This window comes from Talpa occidentalis, unplaced genomic scaffold (assembly GCF_014898055.3).
Source record: "Talpa occidentalis isolate TD23 unplaced genomic scaffold, MPIMG_talOcc4v2.1 talOcc4.8, whole genome shotgun sequence".
NCBI classification, from domain to species: domain Eukaryota; kingdom Metazoa; phylum Chordata; class Mammalia; order Eulipotyphla; family Talpidae; genus Talpa; species Talpa occidentalis.
In genome coordinates, this window is record NW_023605194.1 from 14,275,055 (window position 1) to 14,296,088 (window position 21,034).

The following is a 21,034-nucleotide window of genomic DNA, read 5'->3' on the forward strand; positions in this document are numbered from 1 at the left end:
TTCACACACTTCAGGGGTCTCCAACTCCCAGCTGGAGTTTGAATTGGTTTCATCTATCATTCATTCACTTGTGAAGGGACAGAAATGATTATACATCAGAGGTCCCACCTTTTCCCCTCTCTTGACAGTCAAAGAGGATGGTGTATTTTTCTGACTCCTCTTGCCCCTTGAGAAGGAGTCTGTCATAGCCAGGTGAATGGCCTGTTAGGCTTTCTTTCTTTCTTTCTTTCTTTTTTAAAGATTCATTTACTTATCTATCCAAGAGCTGGGGTACAGGCCAGATGCGGGAGGGTAAGAGGATTCACCGGAGACAGAGTGGGGAACAGAACAGTTCTTTTAGGCTTTCTTGATCAAGAATCAGAAGGGAAAAGGGGAGGAGAAAGACACACACTAACCAGCGAGAATGATTTTGAAGAAGATTGGGGGTGGGGGCAGTTTTAGTAAAAGAAACCTAAGAACAGGGTGAAGTTCAGAAGAAGTGGGGCTTAAAGAAATAACACTGTTTTTCCCACCTTGGTGTTCCAAAATGCTGGTAAGGCACCAGTCTTAAATGGATTAAAGACTTGAATAAAATATGTGAAACCGCTAAACTCTTAGAAGAGAACAGTGGGATAAGCTCCCTGACAATGGGGTTGGAGGTGATTTTTCAGATATAACACCAAGAGTAAAGGAACATGAGCAAAAGTGAACAAATAGGATTACATTAAGCTAGAAAACTTCTGCACAAAGGAAGTTATTAACATAATGAAAAGACAACCTATGTAATGAGAAAAATATATTTGCAAATCATATATTTTAGTAAGGGATTAATATCCAAAATATATAAATCATTAATATTACTCAATAACAATCAAACAATCCAATTAAAAAATGGGCAAAGGATCTTAACATAGATAACCATCAGGAAAATGCAATCAAAACCACAATGAGACATCACCTCACACCTGTTAGAATGGCTATCATCACAAAGACAAGAGATAACAAATGTGGGCAAGGAATGTGGAGAAAAAGGAACACTTGGTCACTGGTGGTAGGAATGTAAATTGGTGCAGCTATTATGGAAAACACTGTGGAGGTTCGTTCCTAAAAGATTAAAACATATATACCATATAAGCTAGCAATTCCACTTCTGTGTATATATGTGATTATATCCAGAGGAAATAAAATCACTATATCATGGAAATATCTACATTCCCTTTATGTATTAAAATATGTATAGTAGCCAAGATATGGAAACAGTTTAAATGTTCATTACAGATGAATAGATAATGAAACTGTATATATATATATATATATATACATATATACACATATGTATACACATATAAGCCACAAAATATTATTTAGCCACAAAAAAGGAAGCAACGCTGTCATTTAAAATGCTGAGGTAGGGCCTCCCCCGGTGGCGCAGTGGTTGAGCGCTGGGTTGCGAAGCTGCCTGCAGCCTCTGCAGCGCCGGTTCAATCCCCGGCCACTGGAGGAGGGTCCCACATGGCGCGCAGACCTCTCCTGCCACCCGCTGCTCCCCTCAGCAGTGTACTTCGGTCCTTCTGCCTGTTCTGTTCCCCGCTCTGGCTCTGGTGAATTCTCTCACCCTCCCGTGCTTCTGACTGTACCCAGTGCTTGTATGAATAAATAAATAAATCTTTAAAAAAAAAAAACAAAAAATAAAATAAAATGCTGAGGTAGTTATGGAGGGTAGGATGTTAAGTGAGATAAGTCAGTCACAGAAAGATTAATACTTTATGATCTTATTTGTATACGTGAAATCTAAAAAGCAGAGCTCATAGAAACAAAATAAATTGATGGTTGGAGGAAGCTTGGTGGTGAGGCAAGGTTGGAGGAAATGAGTGAAGTAGGTTAAAAATAGAAAGAAATATGTGGGGCCTCCCCAGTAGCGCAGAGGGTTGAGCGTGGCACTGTGAAACTGTCCTCAGCCTCTGCAGTGCCGTTGGATCCCTGTCGGCCGGCGAGGGTCCCACATGGCGCAGCAGACCTCTCCTGTCGTGCCTGCTGCTCCCCTCAGCACTGTATTTATTTCATCAGTCTTCCTGTTCGGTTCCCTGCTCTGTCTCTGGTGAATCCTTTCACCCTCCCGCGCCTCTGGCCTGTACCCTAGCTCTTGTATAAAAATAAATAAATCTTTTTTTTAAAAAAAGAAGTGTTTAGAAAAAAAAGAAATGTGCTGTTTATGTGGTGATGATTATCATCAATGAACATGATTGCTGAGTGATATTGGTTCAATTTCCCCTTACAGATAAATAACTTCTGGGGTTGGAATGTGCAGCTGATGACTATTGTTAGCAATAATGTATATATCACATATTTGAAATTTGTTAAGAGGGGGGATTTTAAAAGTTCTGATTGCAAGAAAAAATTGTAACAATGCTAGAGGAATGCAAACTAAATACAGTGGGGGTCATAATTCCATAAACTACACATGTATTGAATATTGTACTCCATAAACAAATAAAATGTTACATTCAATTATATCTCAGTATAATTGAAAAAAAATCAGTCTGAAAAAATAGAACTTGGGGTGATGAATTTCTGAAATTCTTAATGGTTCCACTGAGAGACCTGAGTATTTGACTCTTTCTTGTCTAGAAGGAACTGCTCGCTGGGGAGACAGTGGGCAAAAGAGGTGGGAAAACAAAGAAATCAAGACTTGGCATTGAACATCAATGGCTGCTAAAAAATAGAAAAATAGACATTAAATTTTGTGAAGGAAGCAAGCACAAAACAGAATTGACCAAAAAACAAACAAACAAAAACCAAACCTGAATAACCAAGCCTTCCGATGTTATTTTCAATTTTTAGGAAATACGGGCATTAAGGAATGAGTGAGAGGAATATGTTATTCCATACTTCAGAGATGCAGTCAGCAAGATCCTGAATGAAGGAAACTGAAGGAAACAGACATTTCTTCAATAGTAAGTTGCAAGCAGAAAAAAAGAAAAATGGAGGGAGTGCCTATTAATTTTTTTTAAAGATTTATTTATGTATGCATACAAGAGCTGGGGTACAGGCCAGAGATGTGGGGGCAGGGGCGAGAGTATTCACCAGAGACAGAATGGGGAACAAAACAGGCAGACTGACCGAAATACACTGCTGAGGGATGCAGTGGGCGAGTCAGGAGAGGTCTGCTGCGCCATGTGGGTTGCTCCCTGGCTGGCCGGAGATCGAACTCGTGCTGCAGAGGCTGTGGATTGCTTTATAGTACGGTGCTTAACCCCTTGCACCACCAGGGAGGCCCTATTAATTTTTTTAAGGCTATTGAAGGGAATGGATTTTATCTGGATCCTGATTCACATAATCTGTTAAAAGAAAGTATGACATTCTTGAGACCAGAGGTGATGTGAACACTTATTATGTGGTGATGTTAAGAGATTGCTGTTAATTTTTTAAGGGTGGTACTAGTCTTGCAGCTTTGTTTAAAAAGGAATCTTTATCTTTTAAAGATGCATGTGAAAATACTTAGAGATGAAATGAAATGATTTGCTTTCTAGTATTTGCTTCAAATAATATTGTGGGGATTGGCGGAGGGAAGGTTCAAAGGAATGTACAGGGAAATTGGGCACAAGTTGTTGAAAATGATCATAAGGTTGATTGAGCTGTCTTTCTACTTAGCATGTGTTTGAAATTCTCCATGAAAACAAACAAATCAACAAAATGAAAAGCAAGAGGACATGATGCATCACTTCTGTCATCATTGTTTAACAAACAATCTTACAAAGTCTGAATTTTCAAAATAGTATAAGCCACTTCTTAGAATTTATTTCAGGGGCATTTACGTAACTTTTAATCTTTTCCTAAGGGAGTGGCAGAAGGGACTTACTCTCTGTTTCTTCCAGTTTACTGATGGGATTTGGGTGGAGACAGAAAAGAAGTATCACTCTACACTGTTTTTCCATCCACTGTGTTCAGAAAATGAGATAAAGAACCAGTGGGCTGAATTTCTTTTGTTGGTTGCCAGACAGTATTTGGCCAAAACTGCCTGCTCTGAGACTGGACCACAGAGCACCCAACTTCAATAACAATGGGTGCACTCGCCACCAACTTCTCCTCTCCTCACTGCCACCACCACCAAGTACACTTTGCTGAGCTCTGCAGCTGAGTCCGCATTGGTCTTCCAACTGCCAAAGTCAACGAACACTTCCAGCTCTTATCTTATGTAACCTCTTCAGAGCACTGTCTATTGCCAATTCTCTATTGCCGTGTCCCACATACTGATAATCTGCTGGGTTCAAGGCTCCAGGTGCTTTCTAGTCATTATTTATTTAATCCTCACCATTTCAATAGGGAAGTGTTATTTCCAACTCCACCCTCACTTTTGATTAATGAGGAAATTGACTCTGAGAAATTAGTGACTTTTCTAAATTCTTAGAGCTAGAGAATGAAGCAAGTAGGATGTAAGTCCAGAATGATTTGACTCTGAAATAACTATTAAATATATAGTTTAATAAGTCCTTATAGAAGCATTTTACTATAGAATGTTATAATACTATAGCTATTAAACTCTTATGTCAGTGGATTTAGCTTTTATATTTCACATATTAGAAAAGATTTATTTTTTTAAAGATTTTATGTTTGTGTAGAAGTACTGGGGTACAGGACAGCGATGCAGCGGGGAGGGGTGAGAGGATTCACCAGAGACAGAGTGGGGAGCAGAACAGGCAGATTGAAATACAATGCTGAGGGGAGCAGTGGGCGAAACAGGAGGGGTGTGCTGCGCCATGTGGGTCAGCTCCCTGGCCAGGATCAAACTCAGGCTGCCATGGTGGTAGTGCTGAGACTTAATCCCTAGGCCACCAGGTAGGCCCCTAGAAAAGATTTAAAAACCTTTTTGTAGTTCCAAGTGTGAGTGTTTGAGGATATGTGTGGGTAGTCTTTTTTTTTTTTTTTAAAAAGATTTATTTTTATTTATTTATACAAGCACTGGGTACAGTCAGAAGCGCAGGAGGGTGAGAGAATTCACCAGAGCCAGAGCGGGGAGCAGAGCAGGCAGAAGGACCGAGGTACACTGTTGAGGGGAGCGGGCGGCAGGAGAGGTCTGCGCGCCATGTGGGACCCTCACACGGTGGCCGGGGATCGAACCGGCGCTGCAGAGGCTGGCGGGCAGCTTCGCAACCCAGCGCTCAACCGCTGCGCCACCGGGGAGGCCCTGTGTGGGTAGTCTTTAGGACATTTTTTAAATGCCCAACTACCATCTATCATCACTGTCATTTAAGTAAAAAAGAAAAAATTCCCAAATAAACTCATATGAATGTATCACTATAATAGGTTGTTAAGTAAAAAAAGCAAGAACAGGATGCTACCTGCTGAATTGAAAATGAGTTTCTATAAATGTGTCTGCTTGTATATGCATAGTGCATTTTTTTTGAGGAATAAGACATTAGGAACAATGGCTATTTCTGGGTTTGAGAGCTAGAATGCTGGGGTAGGAGGGAGATTTCCCATATAATCAGTATAGGAGACTTACACATTTTGAATTTTGTGCAAGGGGCATTCTGTATTAACTATTCCAAAAATAAATAAATGAATTGAAACTAAATCCCTAAAAGAAAAGATGTTGCCATCCCTCCCAAATTCATGTTGAAGTCCTGCCCTCCAAAGCTGATGATATTAGAAGGTGGGGCCTTTAGGAAGAGCTTACATCATGAGGTGGAGCCCTTATAAATGAGATTATTGCTCTTATAAAAGAAACTCCTATGAATCTCTAGCTCCTTCCATCAGGTAAGGATGCAGTGAGAAGGGAACTCTCTCATCTGCAGCTGACCACGCTGGCATATTGGTCTTGGACTTGCAGTCAGAACAATGAATAACAAGTTACTATTGTTTATAAGCTATCCAGTCTGTAATATTTCATTATAGCAACTCAAGCAGACCAACACAGATATTTTAACATCTCCAGAAAGATATGCCTAACATAATAATCCCATTATCACAGAATAATTTGAATATCTTTAACTTCTCCATAATTTTCCTTTTTGACTTGCCTTGGGAAAACTGGATCTGGGTGTGCCAGTAGCCTTCAGTCTGACCCTCCTGTTCCCACAACCACACCCTGGGAATGTATGGAAGTGAGGTCCTTAAGTCTTCCTCTATCCACAAACAGGGTCATCTCTTTTGGGGTTCTCCTGGTGATGCCCAAAATTCAAAATAACTTTTCCAGGATTTGAACATAAAGGGGAGTTGGGCTGACTAGAGTTAATGGCCAAAGACTAGGAACTTGAATTGGAGCGGTTCTCATCCTGAGAGTTTCTTGAACTTGACTGCACTTTGGAATCACCTAGATAGTTTGTTTGACTAACACCTTTTTAGAGACTGTCTTTCAAGATCTGGCCGGAAATCTGCATTTTAAACAGGTGCCCTGGGGATTCTGATGCACCAAGGGCCACTGTTTGAGAAACGTGAATAGCCTCAGACTATGTGTCCTTATAGCCTGAGGATGATGACTAAACTTTAATACTCATGCAAGCTTCTCTCCCCGCCCTTCAAAAAAAGTGGAGACTGTGGGATCAGTGACAGTCAAAAATCAAATAGAACAGTTCCCCTCCCCCGCGACGCCAGAGGTCAAGCAGGATGTGTCTCAGATGGAGTCCGCTGATGCAAACAGGATCTGGAGAGAAATAGCAATTTTTCCTTTTCACTCTGAACCCCCATCCGACCAGTTCCGGAAACCATCCTGATTAAAGTGTAATTGATTTGGACTGGGAGAACTGAGCAGCCAGGCCTGTACATGACTTTCCCGGGCTCTGCAAACTGCACAGCATCATCTGACTTTACTGCATTCAAAACAATATGATATGACATGTGCTGGTTTTCTAACAACATTTGCAAACTAAGTAAGATTATACAGTCAACGACTGTGCCAACCCAACTTTAGAGAAACAGTGGGGTGTTTCCATCCAGCTCCCAATGACAGCAAACAAGCTTGAGGCATTTTAGTTGCATAAATACTGACTTTGGTCACACAGGATTTGGGGTCTTTGGCTGGTCAGGAAACGATCATGTATTACTTTCAAAGCTGAATCAGTTATCCCAGTTTAAACAAGGATTTGAAACAGTTTCCTTTTTTTTTTTTTGGTTTCTTTTTTTTTTGCCCTATAGCGCACATCATAGAGTAACTATAATTCAAATTTATCAGGGGTTGAAAAAGCAAACTAAATAAACAAAAAACCCATGGTACCAGGAGGCTGGGAGGAAATGGTTTGAGTCAGAGAATTCCAACCGGGACTTTTTGGTCAGTATGTCAGACAACTTACTTTCAAGTAGCTGTTTCCTCTTTTTGCCCCCGTCCGTGTCAAGACCCCACTGCACTGCAAACGGGCCAACAGCCGGTCAAGTAATAGCTGTTTGTTCAAAGCATCTCTTAGATCCCATATAAACTCTACTCCTTAAATATATTTTTTTCCCAAGATTAGGTTTACAAATCCAGTTATCCAGGAAAGTAAGGAAACATACGTATTATACACGTTATCTGTGATTTTGAAGAAAAGTGTAGGCATTCTACCATGAAACCTTCAGATATATAAGATGTTCATTCCATAGTTCCAAATGGCTTCATTTTGCTAGTGTGCTTCTTCATTTTGTTCTGTGTAAACCTGAGATTAAAGTCCTTCATGCTAAAGAAAAAAAAATGTATTCTATTAGATCCTAGTTTGGATTTTTTTAATGACACAAAATAAATGTCCTTGACAACTTTTATTTAAACCTTCATATTATGGAAATTTCAAGGATCATGCACAAAATAGAGAATAATAGAATATACTCTAATATTAAGCAACTATCAATGTATGCCCAAACTCTGGTCTTCACTCCAGAAGGTCTAAAACATAATGATTCTTCTAAAAGCAAAAGCACAATATCATTTTATCATACTTTAAAAATGAGCATTCCCCCTTTAATATCAACCAGTATCCAGTTCTCTATTGATTTTTAAGCAAAAATCTTCCAGAAAGTTGTACTGATGAAATCGTAGCAATTTCTGCATTGCTGCGGGAACTGTGTGATCTCTTCCACCTGATGCCCCTAAGATAGGGATGCTTAAGAATCTGCTGCACAAAAGTTCTTTCAAGAACTGGAGACTGAACTCATGTCAAAACCTCCCGGCTGCAGAGACCGGGTTGGATTCTCCAGCACTGTTGACTTTGGTCTGGATGTTTATCCATTCATTTTTCAGACCTCCAGTCGCTTGTTTATCTTGGCCATCCCTTCCCGGTCCGAGACTTCCCACACCCTGCCATCTGGCACCCTCTCTGGTTTCGTTCCCACAGCCCCCACTCTGAGCAGAAACCTCAGCGGAAGCCCAAGTCCAGCGAAAGGTCCCTTGAGCGCCAGGTCCAAGCTCCTGTACCCCAGTCTCCCTGCAGGAAGGAAGGGGACAAAGATTTTTGGAGCAGATTCTCTAGGTTTGTGACCAAAAGAATATAGCTGTCTTTATTGTCAATTGATAGACTCATAGTCAATAAACATCACAGGGCTTAGAGATAAGCTGGAAAATGGTGAAATCTTGTTGGAAATGTGCCGGCTGCTGTCTTTCTTTTTTTAATCCATCATCTCTCTGATGATTCAACTTGTGTCCTTAGGCCTATAAATTGTTCTGGCCAAGACAGCAATAATTTTTAACTATAAAAACTTAAAATTTATTTAGGTTAGCAGACCGCTTTTGATGGTAAAGAAAATTTTTAATGAACCCAACACAAACCGAAGCAGCTAGAGCTGATTTCTGGCAAATAGATCTATTCGCCAATTCCTAAAACACCCTCCCATTTCTATGTGGACTGGGTCTCTCCCAGTCTTGGGAGTTTAACTGATCATTCAGGCAAAGAGCTTTCTTCTCTAAATGCCAATAAGAATGACACTGGCTCCACCACCACAGCTCCTGAGAATGTATTGTGTTGGACACCACACTTTGTCCTTAGTGTATTATCTCATTTACTCTTTTTTTTTTTTTTTTTTTTTTGGATTTTTTTTTTTTTTTTTTTTTATAGAGGCATGTTTTATTTATTTATTTTGTTTGTTTGTTTGTTTTTTTGTCTATACATGCACTGGGTACAGTCAGAAGCGCGGGAGGGTGAGAGAATTCACCAGAGCCAGAGCGGGGAGCAGAGCAGGCAGAAGGACCGAAGTACACTGCTGAGGGGAGCAGCAGGCGGCAGGAGAGGTCTGCGCGCCATGTGGGATCCTCCGCCGGTGGCCGGGAAGCAGCCGGGGATCGAACCGGCGCCGCAGAGGCCGCGGGCAGCTTCGCAACCCAGCGCTCAACCGCTGCGCCACCGGGGAGGCCCTATCTCATTTACTCTTAGTATATCATCTCAATCAAACAGTTCCAGGAAGAAAGACATCATTTTATTTCCAGGAATTGGAAAGATTAGGTAAACACCCAAGGTCACGGGGTCTCTATGACAGGGCTGGGTTATATGGCTTAGAGTACCTCCCCTCTATTTTTAAGGTATATTGCCTTTGGAAAAATCATATTCCACCTTGATTTGCCAACAGCATGTTTAGATACATGTGCCTACATAAAATAATTACATAAAATAATTAGCTCAGTATCTGGCAAATGTAAGTGCTTGATGCTTCATAAATATTGGTTGTTATCCTTGCTGTTACCAGTATTTATTGACTCTGTGGCCCAGAACATGCTGAGTGCTGTTGCACAAGCATGAGAATCTGGCCTTATTGTCACCAGGTGAAGAGCTTAAAAATACAGGATGTGATACCTGGGACATATTTCTACTGGGAGAGTCATTTGTTGCTTCTCTGAACTTCGAATCTGCCTGGGCATCCTGCAGTTTATCTGACAACCCTCCTCAAGGGGCTTAGCAGTCATGAAGAAAGATGATGACCACAGCACTAAGAGACAAGGGGCGTGTTCCCTGCTTGGCTGACTAACATTGCGGCAGGAGTTCTGAGAAGGGAAGGCACAGTGGGTGCTGGGCGGCCAAAGTGATTTTTAAAGAGACTGAAGTTGTGGACAGGATTAATGGAAACACAATATGCTAAGTAGCTTCTAATATGTGTTTATTATGGAAATAAATTCACAAAGCAGAGCTGAAAAGAAAGAGAGGAGAGCACTTCGAGTTGCTTTTGAAAGTGTCTAAGACAGTAAGTTGAACCCGCACAGATCCTGCACAGATCCTGCAAGGTCAGAGCTGTCCACACTCGTGGTCTCATTCGGGCAAATGGAATAAGCAGAAAGATAACTTCTTCTCTTTCTCCTTCTCCTTTTCACAGATCTAACTTCTGAGGTCTATTAGGCCCCAAAGAAAAAGTAGTTGAGATGGGCTGAGGAATGGGATAAGCCAGTGCTTTGTTGGGGAAAAGAAAATGGAGCACAGGTGCTATCTTGGAGATGCTCCTTCACAAGCAAAGTCCCTCCAACAGAGACATGACGTCATACAGATCTGGCTGATGCGTTGCACAAGAACGGGGCATTTATTTAAGGCCTCTGTGTATCAGGTGCTGTACATACATGATATTATTTAATTCACCCAAGAGTCTTATTTATACTATAAGCCTTATTTTATAGAGGTGGAAACAGAGATTGGGAGAGCTCAGATAATTCACTGCAAGTCACCCAGCTAGCAAGTGGCAGAGCCAGGACTGAAACATAGTTCTGCCAGATTTCAAATGCTGTTCCCTTCCTCCTCCACCACCCTGATGTGAGTCAGTTTTCTACCTGGCATTTTATTTTATTTAAGATTTATGTATCCATACAAGAACTGGGGTACAGGCCAGAGGTGTGGGGGGTGAGGGGATTCACCAGAGACAGAGTGGGGAACAGAACAGGCAGATTGACCAAAGTACACTGCTGAGGGGAGCAGAGGGTAAGACAGGAAAGGTCTGCTGCACCACATGGGTAGCTCCCTGGCCGGGGATCAAACTCCAGTGGCTGCAGATAGCTTTGTAGTGCTGAGACTTAACCCCTTGAGCCACCAGGGAGGCCCCTGCCTGACATTTTAAAGGAAACACTGTTGTTGTTCTTTGCTGAAGAGACCATGACTCCTTTCTCATCCCAGGCGATGGATTCCTTGGGGCTCACATTGGTAACCTGAGCACTCCTGAATGCTCAGGTTTTCCATGGGGGATGGGGAGTGGCATGTCAGTGAGCCTTCATTCCCATCCTTGTGCCCTTTAAGGGGCAAATTTTCCATCTCTCATCCAGACCCCTCATGAACCTTTTGCTGGAGCCCTAGGGCAGTCCTCAGCACTACCAATGCCCCCTCCCCCAGGAGGAGTAGGTCTGGGTGAGGGATCTGGAGTCTCCTACCTCCCCTGAATCTTCTGTATAAGGTGTCTCCATCCAAGAATGGAGAGGAAAAAAAACACATCTAATTACACTAACTTTCCAGGTGCAGGGAACAAAATCCAGGCAGATTGCAGGCCAGGGCAGGCATTAGCTTTTGCAGATGTCTAGAAGGAGCCCACTTTTGACATGGAGTAAGGGGCAAAGACACTTCCAACCGTAAAGAGCCAAATGTTGAAGTTGAAGGGCTATAAAAACAATCTAATTTATTGGAACATGTTTTTCTAGCAGCTTTGGGGTAGAGCTGTGATTGCCTCCTGCAGAGATTTGTGACCTCATTCTCTCTCCCCCACCCTTCTCAACTGTAACAACAGACAGGGTTTTCCCTTATAATCTAACATATGGTTTGCAGCAGGAAGTGCGAAATCCCAGGAATGAGTGGAGGCTCAGGTTTCAGACTCGAGAGAGACTCAGGTGAGCTACAAGGAATGGTCTTTGTTTCCTATGAAAACAGAGTTGAAAAGAGAGTGTTTAGTGACCTCTGGGTTTGGAATGAGGTGATTAATTCTCCAGAACTCCCTCTGGTTTCCTGGGCAACAAAATCATTGTGTTGTTGATAGATAAACCGGGAATAATAAATTGGTTTAAATTAAAGATTTTCTTTCTTTTTTTTTTTAAAATAGGGATTTCTTCCCCACCAACCGAACTATATAACAAAACAAAAGCAAAACAAAACAAAATTTAAGTAACACACAAACACACATAAACTTAAGTCTCCTCCTTCATCCTTTGACTCAGCCTTACTTCTTACAATAATTTTAAGTTCAGTGCTGTGTGACTACAGGCCAAGAGAAAAGTGGATCAAATCCCATACAGAAAATCTTTGGGAATTCTTCAGGTCAAAAATTCTCACTTTGAATGGGGTGATGTGTAGGTCAGCATATCAGAATTTCTGAGGGTGTCAGAGGGAGGAAACCAGCATGGGATTTTTATCAAAACACATTAAGGATTAGAAAAGACAGAAACTGAATTAGATTGCCTTGCAATTTTTTTTTCCATTTCAAAGACAACTACACAAAGTTTTGCTTTTTTTTTTTTAAGATTTATTTATTTATGCAAACAAGATCTGGGGTACAGGCCAGAGGTGTGTGTCTGTGTGTGTGTGTGTGTGTGTGTGTGTGTGTGTGTGAGAGAGAGAGAGAGAGAGAGAGAGAGAGAGAGAGAGAGAGAGAGAGAGAGAAAGAGAGAGAGAGAGGATTCACCAGAAAACAGAGTGGGGAACAGAACAGGCAGATTGACTGAAATACACTGCTGAGGGGAGCAGCGGATGAGACAGGAGAGGTCTGCTGTGCCATGTGGGTCATCTCCCTGGCCGGGGATCCAACTCGTGCTGCAGCGGCTGTGGAATAACTTCGTAGTGCTGTGACTTAACCCCTTGTGCCACCAGGGAGGCCCCCGAAGTTTTGCTTTTTAACAATGAATTTAAGAACAAGGTAAATAGTATGGTCTTCTTAGAAATCCTACTCATAGTACTTCAAGATTTCTTGGTTGAAATCAAAGCCTATCTCCCCCCTTACCTTTGGGGGCCTCTGGAATCTCTCTTTTGCCTGGCCTGAGAACATGGGCTACAGAACAGAACTATCTGGGAATTTCCTTGGTGCCCACCATTATTATATTATAACCATCATTGGGTGATTGTGAGAACGCAGTGATTTAGTTCAGGGAAAATGCTCAGAACACTGGCACAGAATGAGTACTGAATTAGCTGTTGTTGTTATTACTCAATACATACCACTCAAATTGACAAATACTTGCTCACATGCTCTGTGGAGGCTTTCATGGTTGTCATTTCTGCTAGGGGAAAAAACAACATGGTAACACCCACACATTGCAAACTGTGATTTTTAGAGAAATAAAAGCAGGCCCAGTTGGAAGAATGGTAACAGATTGTTTCTCTCTGCCTTGGTCTCTGAGTGATTTCTTCAAGTACACCCTGGTTCCCATAGAAAAGTGCCTGGATGGTCTAGTAATTGTTCTGTTGTGGGAAGAGTTTTTGCATTCACGATGCTCTTGTGGATTATTTTTGCCAAGTTTTTTGTTGCTCTAGGCACTTCCTGGAGGCACCCCAGTCTTAGGAGAATTCTGACCTCAGAGGGATGCCAGGCAGGGCTTGATGCAAACAATGCATGCAGTGCCCGGGCCAGATGGCTCCACACAGCCAGCACTGTTCTTTCATTCACAAAAAGTCAGAAACAAGCTGATTCCCCCATTTTAGCCCTAACAAATGGAAAAGCGAACAACCCCATCTTGATATGCAGACCCAACTGATGCCAACCATTTGAACAGAGATGAACATCGGTGTAGATGAAAATTCTCAAAGTAATTGCTGGTTAGATGTGGCTAATTCGGAATTAAAACCCATGAGGGCAAAGCTCCAAGTCCACATATGTTTTCCAGTCTCTTGGAAACTCTCACATTTTGTTGTTGTTCTTAGCCTTCTGCTATCCCTAACTTCCTCCTGAGGTTATTGAAGAAATAGATATTTGCATGATTAGAATGTGATCCTGCCAGCATGAATTTAAAGGCACATATCTATTTTTACAGTCAACCAAGTTTGATCAAAAAAAGAATCTGTGTGGGAGTTGGCACTAGGATTTAGGACACCCAGTTCTAGAGTTTGAAAAAAAGTGCTGGACTACAGTTTAGGAGGCATAAGTCCTAGCCTAGCTTTCAGATGATCCAACACCATTGTCTGGTTCGCAGATTCTGCATCTATAGAGGCTCTACTAGCTGTAGATTTCTATGACATAAGGAACCCAGTAACTATCTGGTTCTGCTGGGCACCTTAAACACCACGTGGTTGTTAATGTGCCAACTGACTTGGTTGTGATGACCAAGTGTTTGATCAAACACTAGTCTTGATGCTGCTGTGAATGTCCTCTGTAGAGGTGGTTAATGTTTGACTTTAAATAAAGCAGATTGACCTCCATGATGTGGGTGGGCCTCGTCTACTTTGTGATGGTTTGAAAACAAAAGGCTGAGGTTTCCTAAAAAAGATTGAATTCTGTTTCAAGACTGTTAAGATGGAAATCTTCTCTGAATTGAAATCCTGTTGGCCTGTCCTATGTGTTTCATAGTCAAGCCTGCAATACCAGTTCTTACTGAAATTTCCAGCCTGCTGGCATTCCCTATGGATTTCAGGGTTGCTAGTCACCGTAATCACATTAGCCAATTTCTGATAATTAATCGCTCTCTCTTCTCTCTCTCTCAATATATACATTTCCTAGTGGGTCATCTGCCCTGACTCACTTTGCACTTGACTGCCCTACTTGACCGTCTTAGCTTCTGGCTTGTTTTCCTACACATGAACTTGTGTTACCTCTCACCTCTACTCCAGCTTCAACCTCATGTTTTTCTCTTAGGTGACCAGGATTTAAACTTTCTTTTTGGCTCAGCTACTGTTTATTTCCCTGAGTAAAACTTCCTCTGATCTGCCTTCAACTTTGAGACCTCACAGATTGACCCCAAAGGACCTAGACAGGTATGACTATGCTCAGCTAGGTACACACACACACACACACACACACACACACACACACACACACACACCCTGTTCACATGCTCATGACCTCCAGGATTTCTGCCTCTTTTGTAATTCAGTGGCTTATAGCACTGTTGTCCCACATACTTCTGATGTGGGTGGGAAGAGGAAGTCAGTGTTCCTGCATTTTCACAAAGGGTTAAAAATCAGCCAGACTCATTTCTGTCTCCCGGGCATTGTATTTCTATTCATGTCACAGGAGATATGTGGTTATAGGAGGACATGTTTCTTAATTAAAGGGGAGTGTGTATAATTACCTTTTGCTTATTCACCAGGGATATTTTTAAAAGTAAGTATAGTGATATGCATGTGTGTAAAGTTATTTCTCAGCAAATGTTTGCAAAGCTGCATGGAGGGAGGTTGCAAGAATTATTAGAAATATAGGCTTTCCTACTGTTGACCCTTCTCCTATCACATCACAAGTGTTTGCCTTAATCAGGGAAAACTCACAGGAGGTGAAGGAAGGCTTATTATCACTCCAATGAATTGCCTGCCAGTCAAGGTTTAAAGGGTCCTCTCTATGGTCTCTCAGTGAGCTATGTGTTAGAGACATTTAGGCATTTTGCTCTCCCTTGTACTCCAGTGGAATCAGGCTGAGTCCATGTTATGCAACACCACCGGCTCACTCTGTAATGAGCGACTTCTAAGGAGGAGGCAGCAGGGGGAATAAAGCCACCTGCCCTTTGCCAACCCCTCCATGCACTGCCAGTGCACCTGCAGAGAGCTTCGAGGGCTCAGCCTGGAAGAGAGACAGCTTATTATGTTTCATTGTGTAGATGACACAGGGCCTTTCCAGGACAGGCTGGACTGAAAAAAAAAAAAAAAATCTCTGCTTTGTTTCTTGGCCAGGTTTTATCCAAGGTCTTTCGGGGCTTAGAGATCATTAAGCAGCTGCCTTGCTGAACCCCTGCCTTTCACTTCACCTGCTTTAGAAATTTGATCAACTCTGATGGATGGAAAATATTTAAAGGAAGCTCCCAGCTACCAGTGTTTCTATAACTTGCAGGGTTAAATTGGAGAAGTGTCACATGTTGGTTATGCCTCAGTAACACTGTCCACATTTTGAGTCTGACCCATTGGTATGCTAAGTCACACTGAAGTTTGTCTTCTAAAGTATAAAATAAGCATCCCTCTCTCCCCCATTGCCTGCCACTGCTAGGGTGGAAGAGGCTGTCAGTCAAGGCCCTTGCTTTTGAGACAGAAACCCAATTCAAATTGGTTTAGGTGAAAAAAACAAAGGCCCGAGGTTAAGCTGGCTTCAGGAGGGGCAGGCTTCAGGGCTCAAATGAGGTCATCAGGACTTGGTTTCTCTCCATCTCTCCTCTGCCTTCTGTTTGTTTGGCTTCATTTTCAGCTGTCCTGTGGGGGGCTTCGGCAGCTCCAGACTCCCCCTTGTGGTGGCAAGATGGCTACAAGACTTCCAGCTTCCATTGTATAAATTTTCGGTCAGCAAACCTTTTCTGTAAAGGTAACTGATAAGAGGTATTTTAGGCATGTGGGCCATGTAGCTTATGTTTCAGATACTCAGCTATGCTGTTTGAGTGCAAAGCAGCCATGGAAGATGTATAAATGAGTGAGCATGGCTGTGTACCAATAAAACTTGATTTAAAAAAAAAGTGAATTGGATTTGGTCTGCAGGCTGTAGTTTGCAGAGTCCTGGAAATATAAAGTTGTTATTGGAAAGTGCCTTCCCAAAGAGTGTCTTCTCTCAACTTGCAATTGGGTATGGCCATGTGACTAAATTCTAGTCAATGGAACATGAGTGGAAGTTATGTGGACCATTTCTGGGTCAAAGCTTTGAGGCTGGAGGCAGGTGATGAGGAAATTCCCTCATCCATGGGAGAACCATAGGATAAAGGAACCAGATTCCCAAATCACTGTGGAAAGGAGTCACCCTTCTACAATGACCAGGAACAATTGCCTCAGACTCTTATCTGAGTAGAAAGTAAGTGTCTATTTTTCTAAAGTCTATAAATTTTGAGTTTATTTTTAACAGCAGTTTACCTGCATTAAGTAATATGGAAATTGGTGTTAAAAAGGAAGTACTAATGTAAGAAACAGCTAAAATGTGTGGTACTCACTTAGTAGTTTTGTGATGACACACAAGATAATAGAGTGCAAAAATGACAACCCATATTGTAGTGGCAACATATTTGTATGCATTTGGAAGGCAGACCAAGACAAGACTGTGGTTCTAGGAGCAGTTGTTAGAAAGAGGGAATGTTACCTGAGACAGCTGGGTTCCTTGGTGCTCATGGCAAGTTCTTACCAGAAAAATAGGATTCCCCAGCCATGAAAGAAGGGGAATGAAGGGACACCCCTCTCCCTGCTCTGAATTTTGAAAAGCATATTGATTCTGGACCTTAAACAGTAAGACATAAGACCAGAAGGAAAAAAATTAAAACATAAAACTTGGAGAGTACAAAAGCCCATTAAGAATCCTCAGTTAAATATAGCAACTCAACCCCTACTACAAAGATCAGACTAAGGGTGTGGCCTTTCCACCCAAGTCTATTGTTCAGATGGCCTCAAAGTAGCTGCCATTAAGTTGAGAGAAAGTTATGGAGACAAGGAAACAAATAATTCACTCTTCAGAACTGTGTCCAGAAAAGAATTTTGGGTGTGGTTACTGGCATTTGGAATTTACCAGAAACAATAAAATGAGAAGCTTGCTAAGTTTTTTTTTGAGACAATTATATTGCTAAAGAAGGTGCAAGTCAGAATAAATTAATCTTTGATTGACCAAGTCATTTCCTTTGGTCCCAAATTTGCATGAACAGAAAGTGAGCTTTGAAGATTACACAATCTTCAAGGAAGGGACTTCAGAAGTGACCAAAAAGGATAATGGACAAGAAAGGATATCCAATAGGGTAAAGTCAGTGACCCTAGAAAAATACACAAGGACTTCCTCCCACAGAGCAGATTAAAGCACTAAACAAGGAGTGTATATCTTCATAACGGCAGAAGGTCTTCATTGCCTACTTATCTGGGTTCCATCAACCAAGGACTCTGTTTTCCTGCTCCTCCTTTTTTCTTTTTTTAAAAAAGTTTTATTTTTATCTATTTATGCAAACAATAACTGGGGTATAAGACAAAAATATGGGGGTAGAGAGGATTCACCAGGACAGAGTGGGGAACAGAACAGGCAGATCTACTGAAATACACTGCTGAGGGGAGCAGCAGGTGAGACAGGAGAGATCTACTGCGCCATGTGGGTCAGCTCCCTGGCCAGGGATGGAACTCGTGCTGCAGTGGCTGGCAAGAGCTTGATAGCGCTGAGACTTTAACCCCTGTGCCACCAGGGAGGTCCCTCCTCTGTTTTCTAAAGGGCAGTTTTACTGTTACTCTCCAGTTCCTGCTCCATTCTGGTATAGTGGATGTGTGTTAGAAGAGCAGATGACTGGTCTTTTAGTCAATAAAGTTGCTGGACCATGAGGACTCACATATGGACCCGATTGAGAAGACATTGTGTTCTCAAGGGCCCCAGACTTTGAGGTTGATGTGGTGACCAAATGGAACTTTGGGTTGTTTTTCTTGAGGAGGATATGAGTGTAGGCCCTCTACGTAGGGAAAAAAAGTATAAATGGACTTATTTTCTGGAAGGGTGGACTGTGATAGATTGACAGCTGCTTGCTAAAATTCCATTTCCTCTTGAACACAAGCTAGACCACACTTCCTAGGCTGCACATGCGGGCAGACGTGGCTGTCATTGAGTTTTAGCCAACAGAATGTGAGTGGAAGTGATGTAGGACATTTTTAAGCCAAGGAGGTCATTTGGCCTCCTTGCTTCATCTCCTGCTGGATGGATGTAGATCATGGTGAGGTCCTAGGCCCTAGAGGATAGTGAGGCCTCAAGCTGGAAGGAGCCTGGGTTTCTGAATCATCACATGGAAAGAGCTGTCTTTAAACTGTTGAGTAATTGAAAAATAAACTCCTATTGTTTTTGATCAATTATAAACTTCTGTGTACTTGTTGCTATAGCTTAGCCTACTAAATTAATACAATAAACAACCTTTTCTCTGTGTGTATCTGCTTAACCCTTTTTCTCTGCAGACTGGATTTTATTTGCTCCCCCAGATCTTAGCTGGAGCTTCCCTTTCCTTGAGTCCTAGGTGGAACTGGAGTGAAGTTTGGATTCCTTGTCCTATAGATAGCCAAAACCTTTTCTAAGATGTCTCTGAATTCCCAACAGGGTATCTGTTTCTTATCAATTCTTTTTCCTTCCTGAATTCTTCAGCTCCAGTAGTTTCTGCTTTGTTCCATAGTTGACTAGAAATGAAACTAAGGTGGTCTTCTTTTCTTTGCTTTTTTAAAAAGATTTATTTATTTATTTATTTATTTATTTTTAAGATTTATTTATTTTTATACAAGAGCTGGGGTACATGCCAGAGGCAAGGGAGGGTGAGAGGATTCACCAGAGACAGAGCGGGGAACAGAACAGGCAGACTGACTGAAATACACTGCTGAGGGGAGCAGCGGGCGGAACAAGAGAAGTCTGCCACGCCATGTGGGAATCTGCCAGGCCCACCAGGAATTGAACCCTCACTGCAGAGGTTGCAGACAGCTTCACAGTGCTGCTCTCAACCCAGGGCACCACCAGGAAGGCCCACGAAGGTCTTTTTCTGACTTACATACACACAAAGTATTTACAAGTTTGGGAGACTGTACTGAGAAATTGGCGAGGAAGAAATGGAAGCTGTATTTATAGCCCTGGTAGAGCAAACCTTAAATGAAACGTGTTACCATCCTTAAACCACCCCCAACTTTGGTGAGTTTTGTTGACTCTTAACTGTACCTGGTTTCAATTTATCACTTCAATTTTTACTCTTCTCTCTCATTCTTTTGTTCTTTTTTCCCTTTTACTTATATCAAGAGCCAGATAGAAGCGCTTGGGTACTATGGACATATAAACAATCTGGCAGCCTGGGAAGGCTAATAATCAGATATTTTTTCAAATCAATATCTAGAGGAGAGGCAAGGCCCTGCATGGGGTGTGTGTGGGGAAAACAAAGGAGGAAGATCACACTCAGCTTCTACTCTGTCTTGTTAGCAATTCAGCTCTGTCCCTATACATGCATTTTGAATAAAATAAAATAAAAAAGTGGGGGACTCCCTGGTGGTGCAGGGGTTAAATTCTCAGAGCTATCAAGCTATTGCCAGTCACTGCAGCATGAGTTCAATGCCTGGCCAGGGAGCATTAACCCACGTGGCGCAGCAGACCTCTCCTGTCTTGCCCATTGCTCCCCTCAGCAGTGTATTTCAGTAGATCTGCCTGTTCTGCTCCCCACTCTGTCTCTGGTGAATCCTCTCAACCCCTGCAACTCTGGCCTGCACCCCAGCTCTTGTCTGCATAAATAAATAAAAATAAATCTTTAAAAAAGTAGTGTATTTAGCTCAATACACTCTCTTTGGAAGTTGTTTTAAAACTAAATATCTATTTATCCAACCCCATGTGGCTTATCAAAGTATCTGTTACCCTTCACTTTCTGAGAGAGGCTATGGTATCCTCAAATTTAACATTTCCATTGGCATTTTTATTTTCCTAGGAAGGTTTCAGGGTTGCTGTAGATTGGCATTCCAGACAGTAGTTTCTCTGCTTCCTCTTAATATACTACATTTAAACTCTTTAGAGCTTTAAAAGAAAAACCAAAGATTTCTCCCCTTTTCTCAAGAAAGTGGCTTTTCTCGTCCTCTGATGTCTTAGGACCAGCGTATGTTTGTTATTGAAGGAATCACTAAGAAACTGACCAAAGTAATTTGCAATGATAATTTTTTTCCTCTAAATGAATTCTGATTTGCAGTTGGAAAAAAAATCATAAAAATGTTTTTCTCTTTGTTTTACATATATGTACAAGAGAATTTGGCTATTTTAGCCCTGGAGCTAAATTAAATTTACCTCCAGCAGGGCTGTCTTTATTGAAGGAGGAAAAGTGTTTCCATTCCCATACTTGGTCTTTTTTGGCCAGCCTAATGATCAAATTGACACAGACAAATTAACAGGAGAAAAAGACAAATTTAATTTGATGTGCATGGAGGCCCCAAAGAATATGAGACCTGTGGCATGAACAAAGCAACATGCTACATACATTGCAGACAAAAGATAATAAATTTGTAAGGAACTAACAACACAAAGAAATTTTCATCTGCTCATATTGGAAACATCATGTTATAATCTTATG

General features: G+C 41.7%; 1 long non-coding RNA gene across 12 annotated transcripts in view; it reads left to right on the plus strand.

The window, feature by feature from the left end:
- The window catches only part of LOC119233423 (uncharacterized), a 70,311-nt gene that overhangs the window by 34,099 nt on the left and 15,178 nt on the right, over window positions 1-21,034 (plus strand). For 7 of the 12 annotated variants that reach the window (XR_008549878.1, XR_008549877.1, XR_008549880.1 and 4 more), the window contains 4 exons: window positions 2,821-2,933; window positions 10,243-10,467; window positions 14,677-14,795; window positions 16,210-16,323. This is a non-coding gene — a long non-coding RNA (uncharacterized LOC119233423). The remainder of the gene's footprint in view (window positions 1-2,820; window positions 2,934-10,242; window positions 10,468-14,676; window positions 14,796-16,209; window positions 16,324-21,034) is intronic. The other 5 variants (XR_005122389.2, XR_008549886.1, XR_005122390.2 and 2 more) reach the window with 3 other exon arrangements.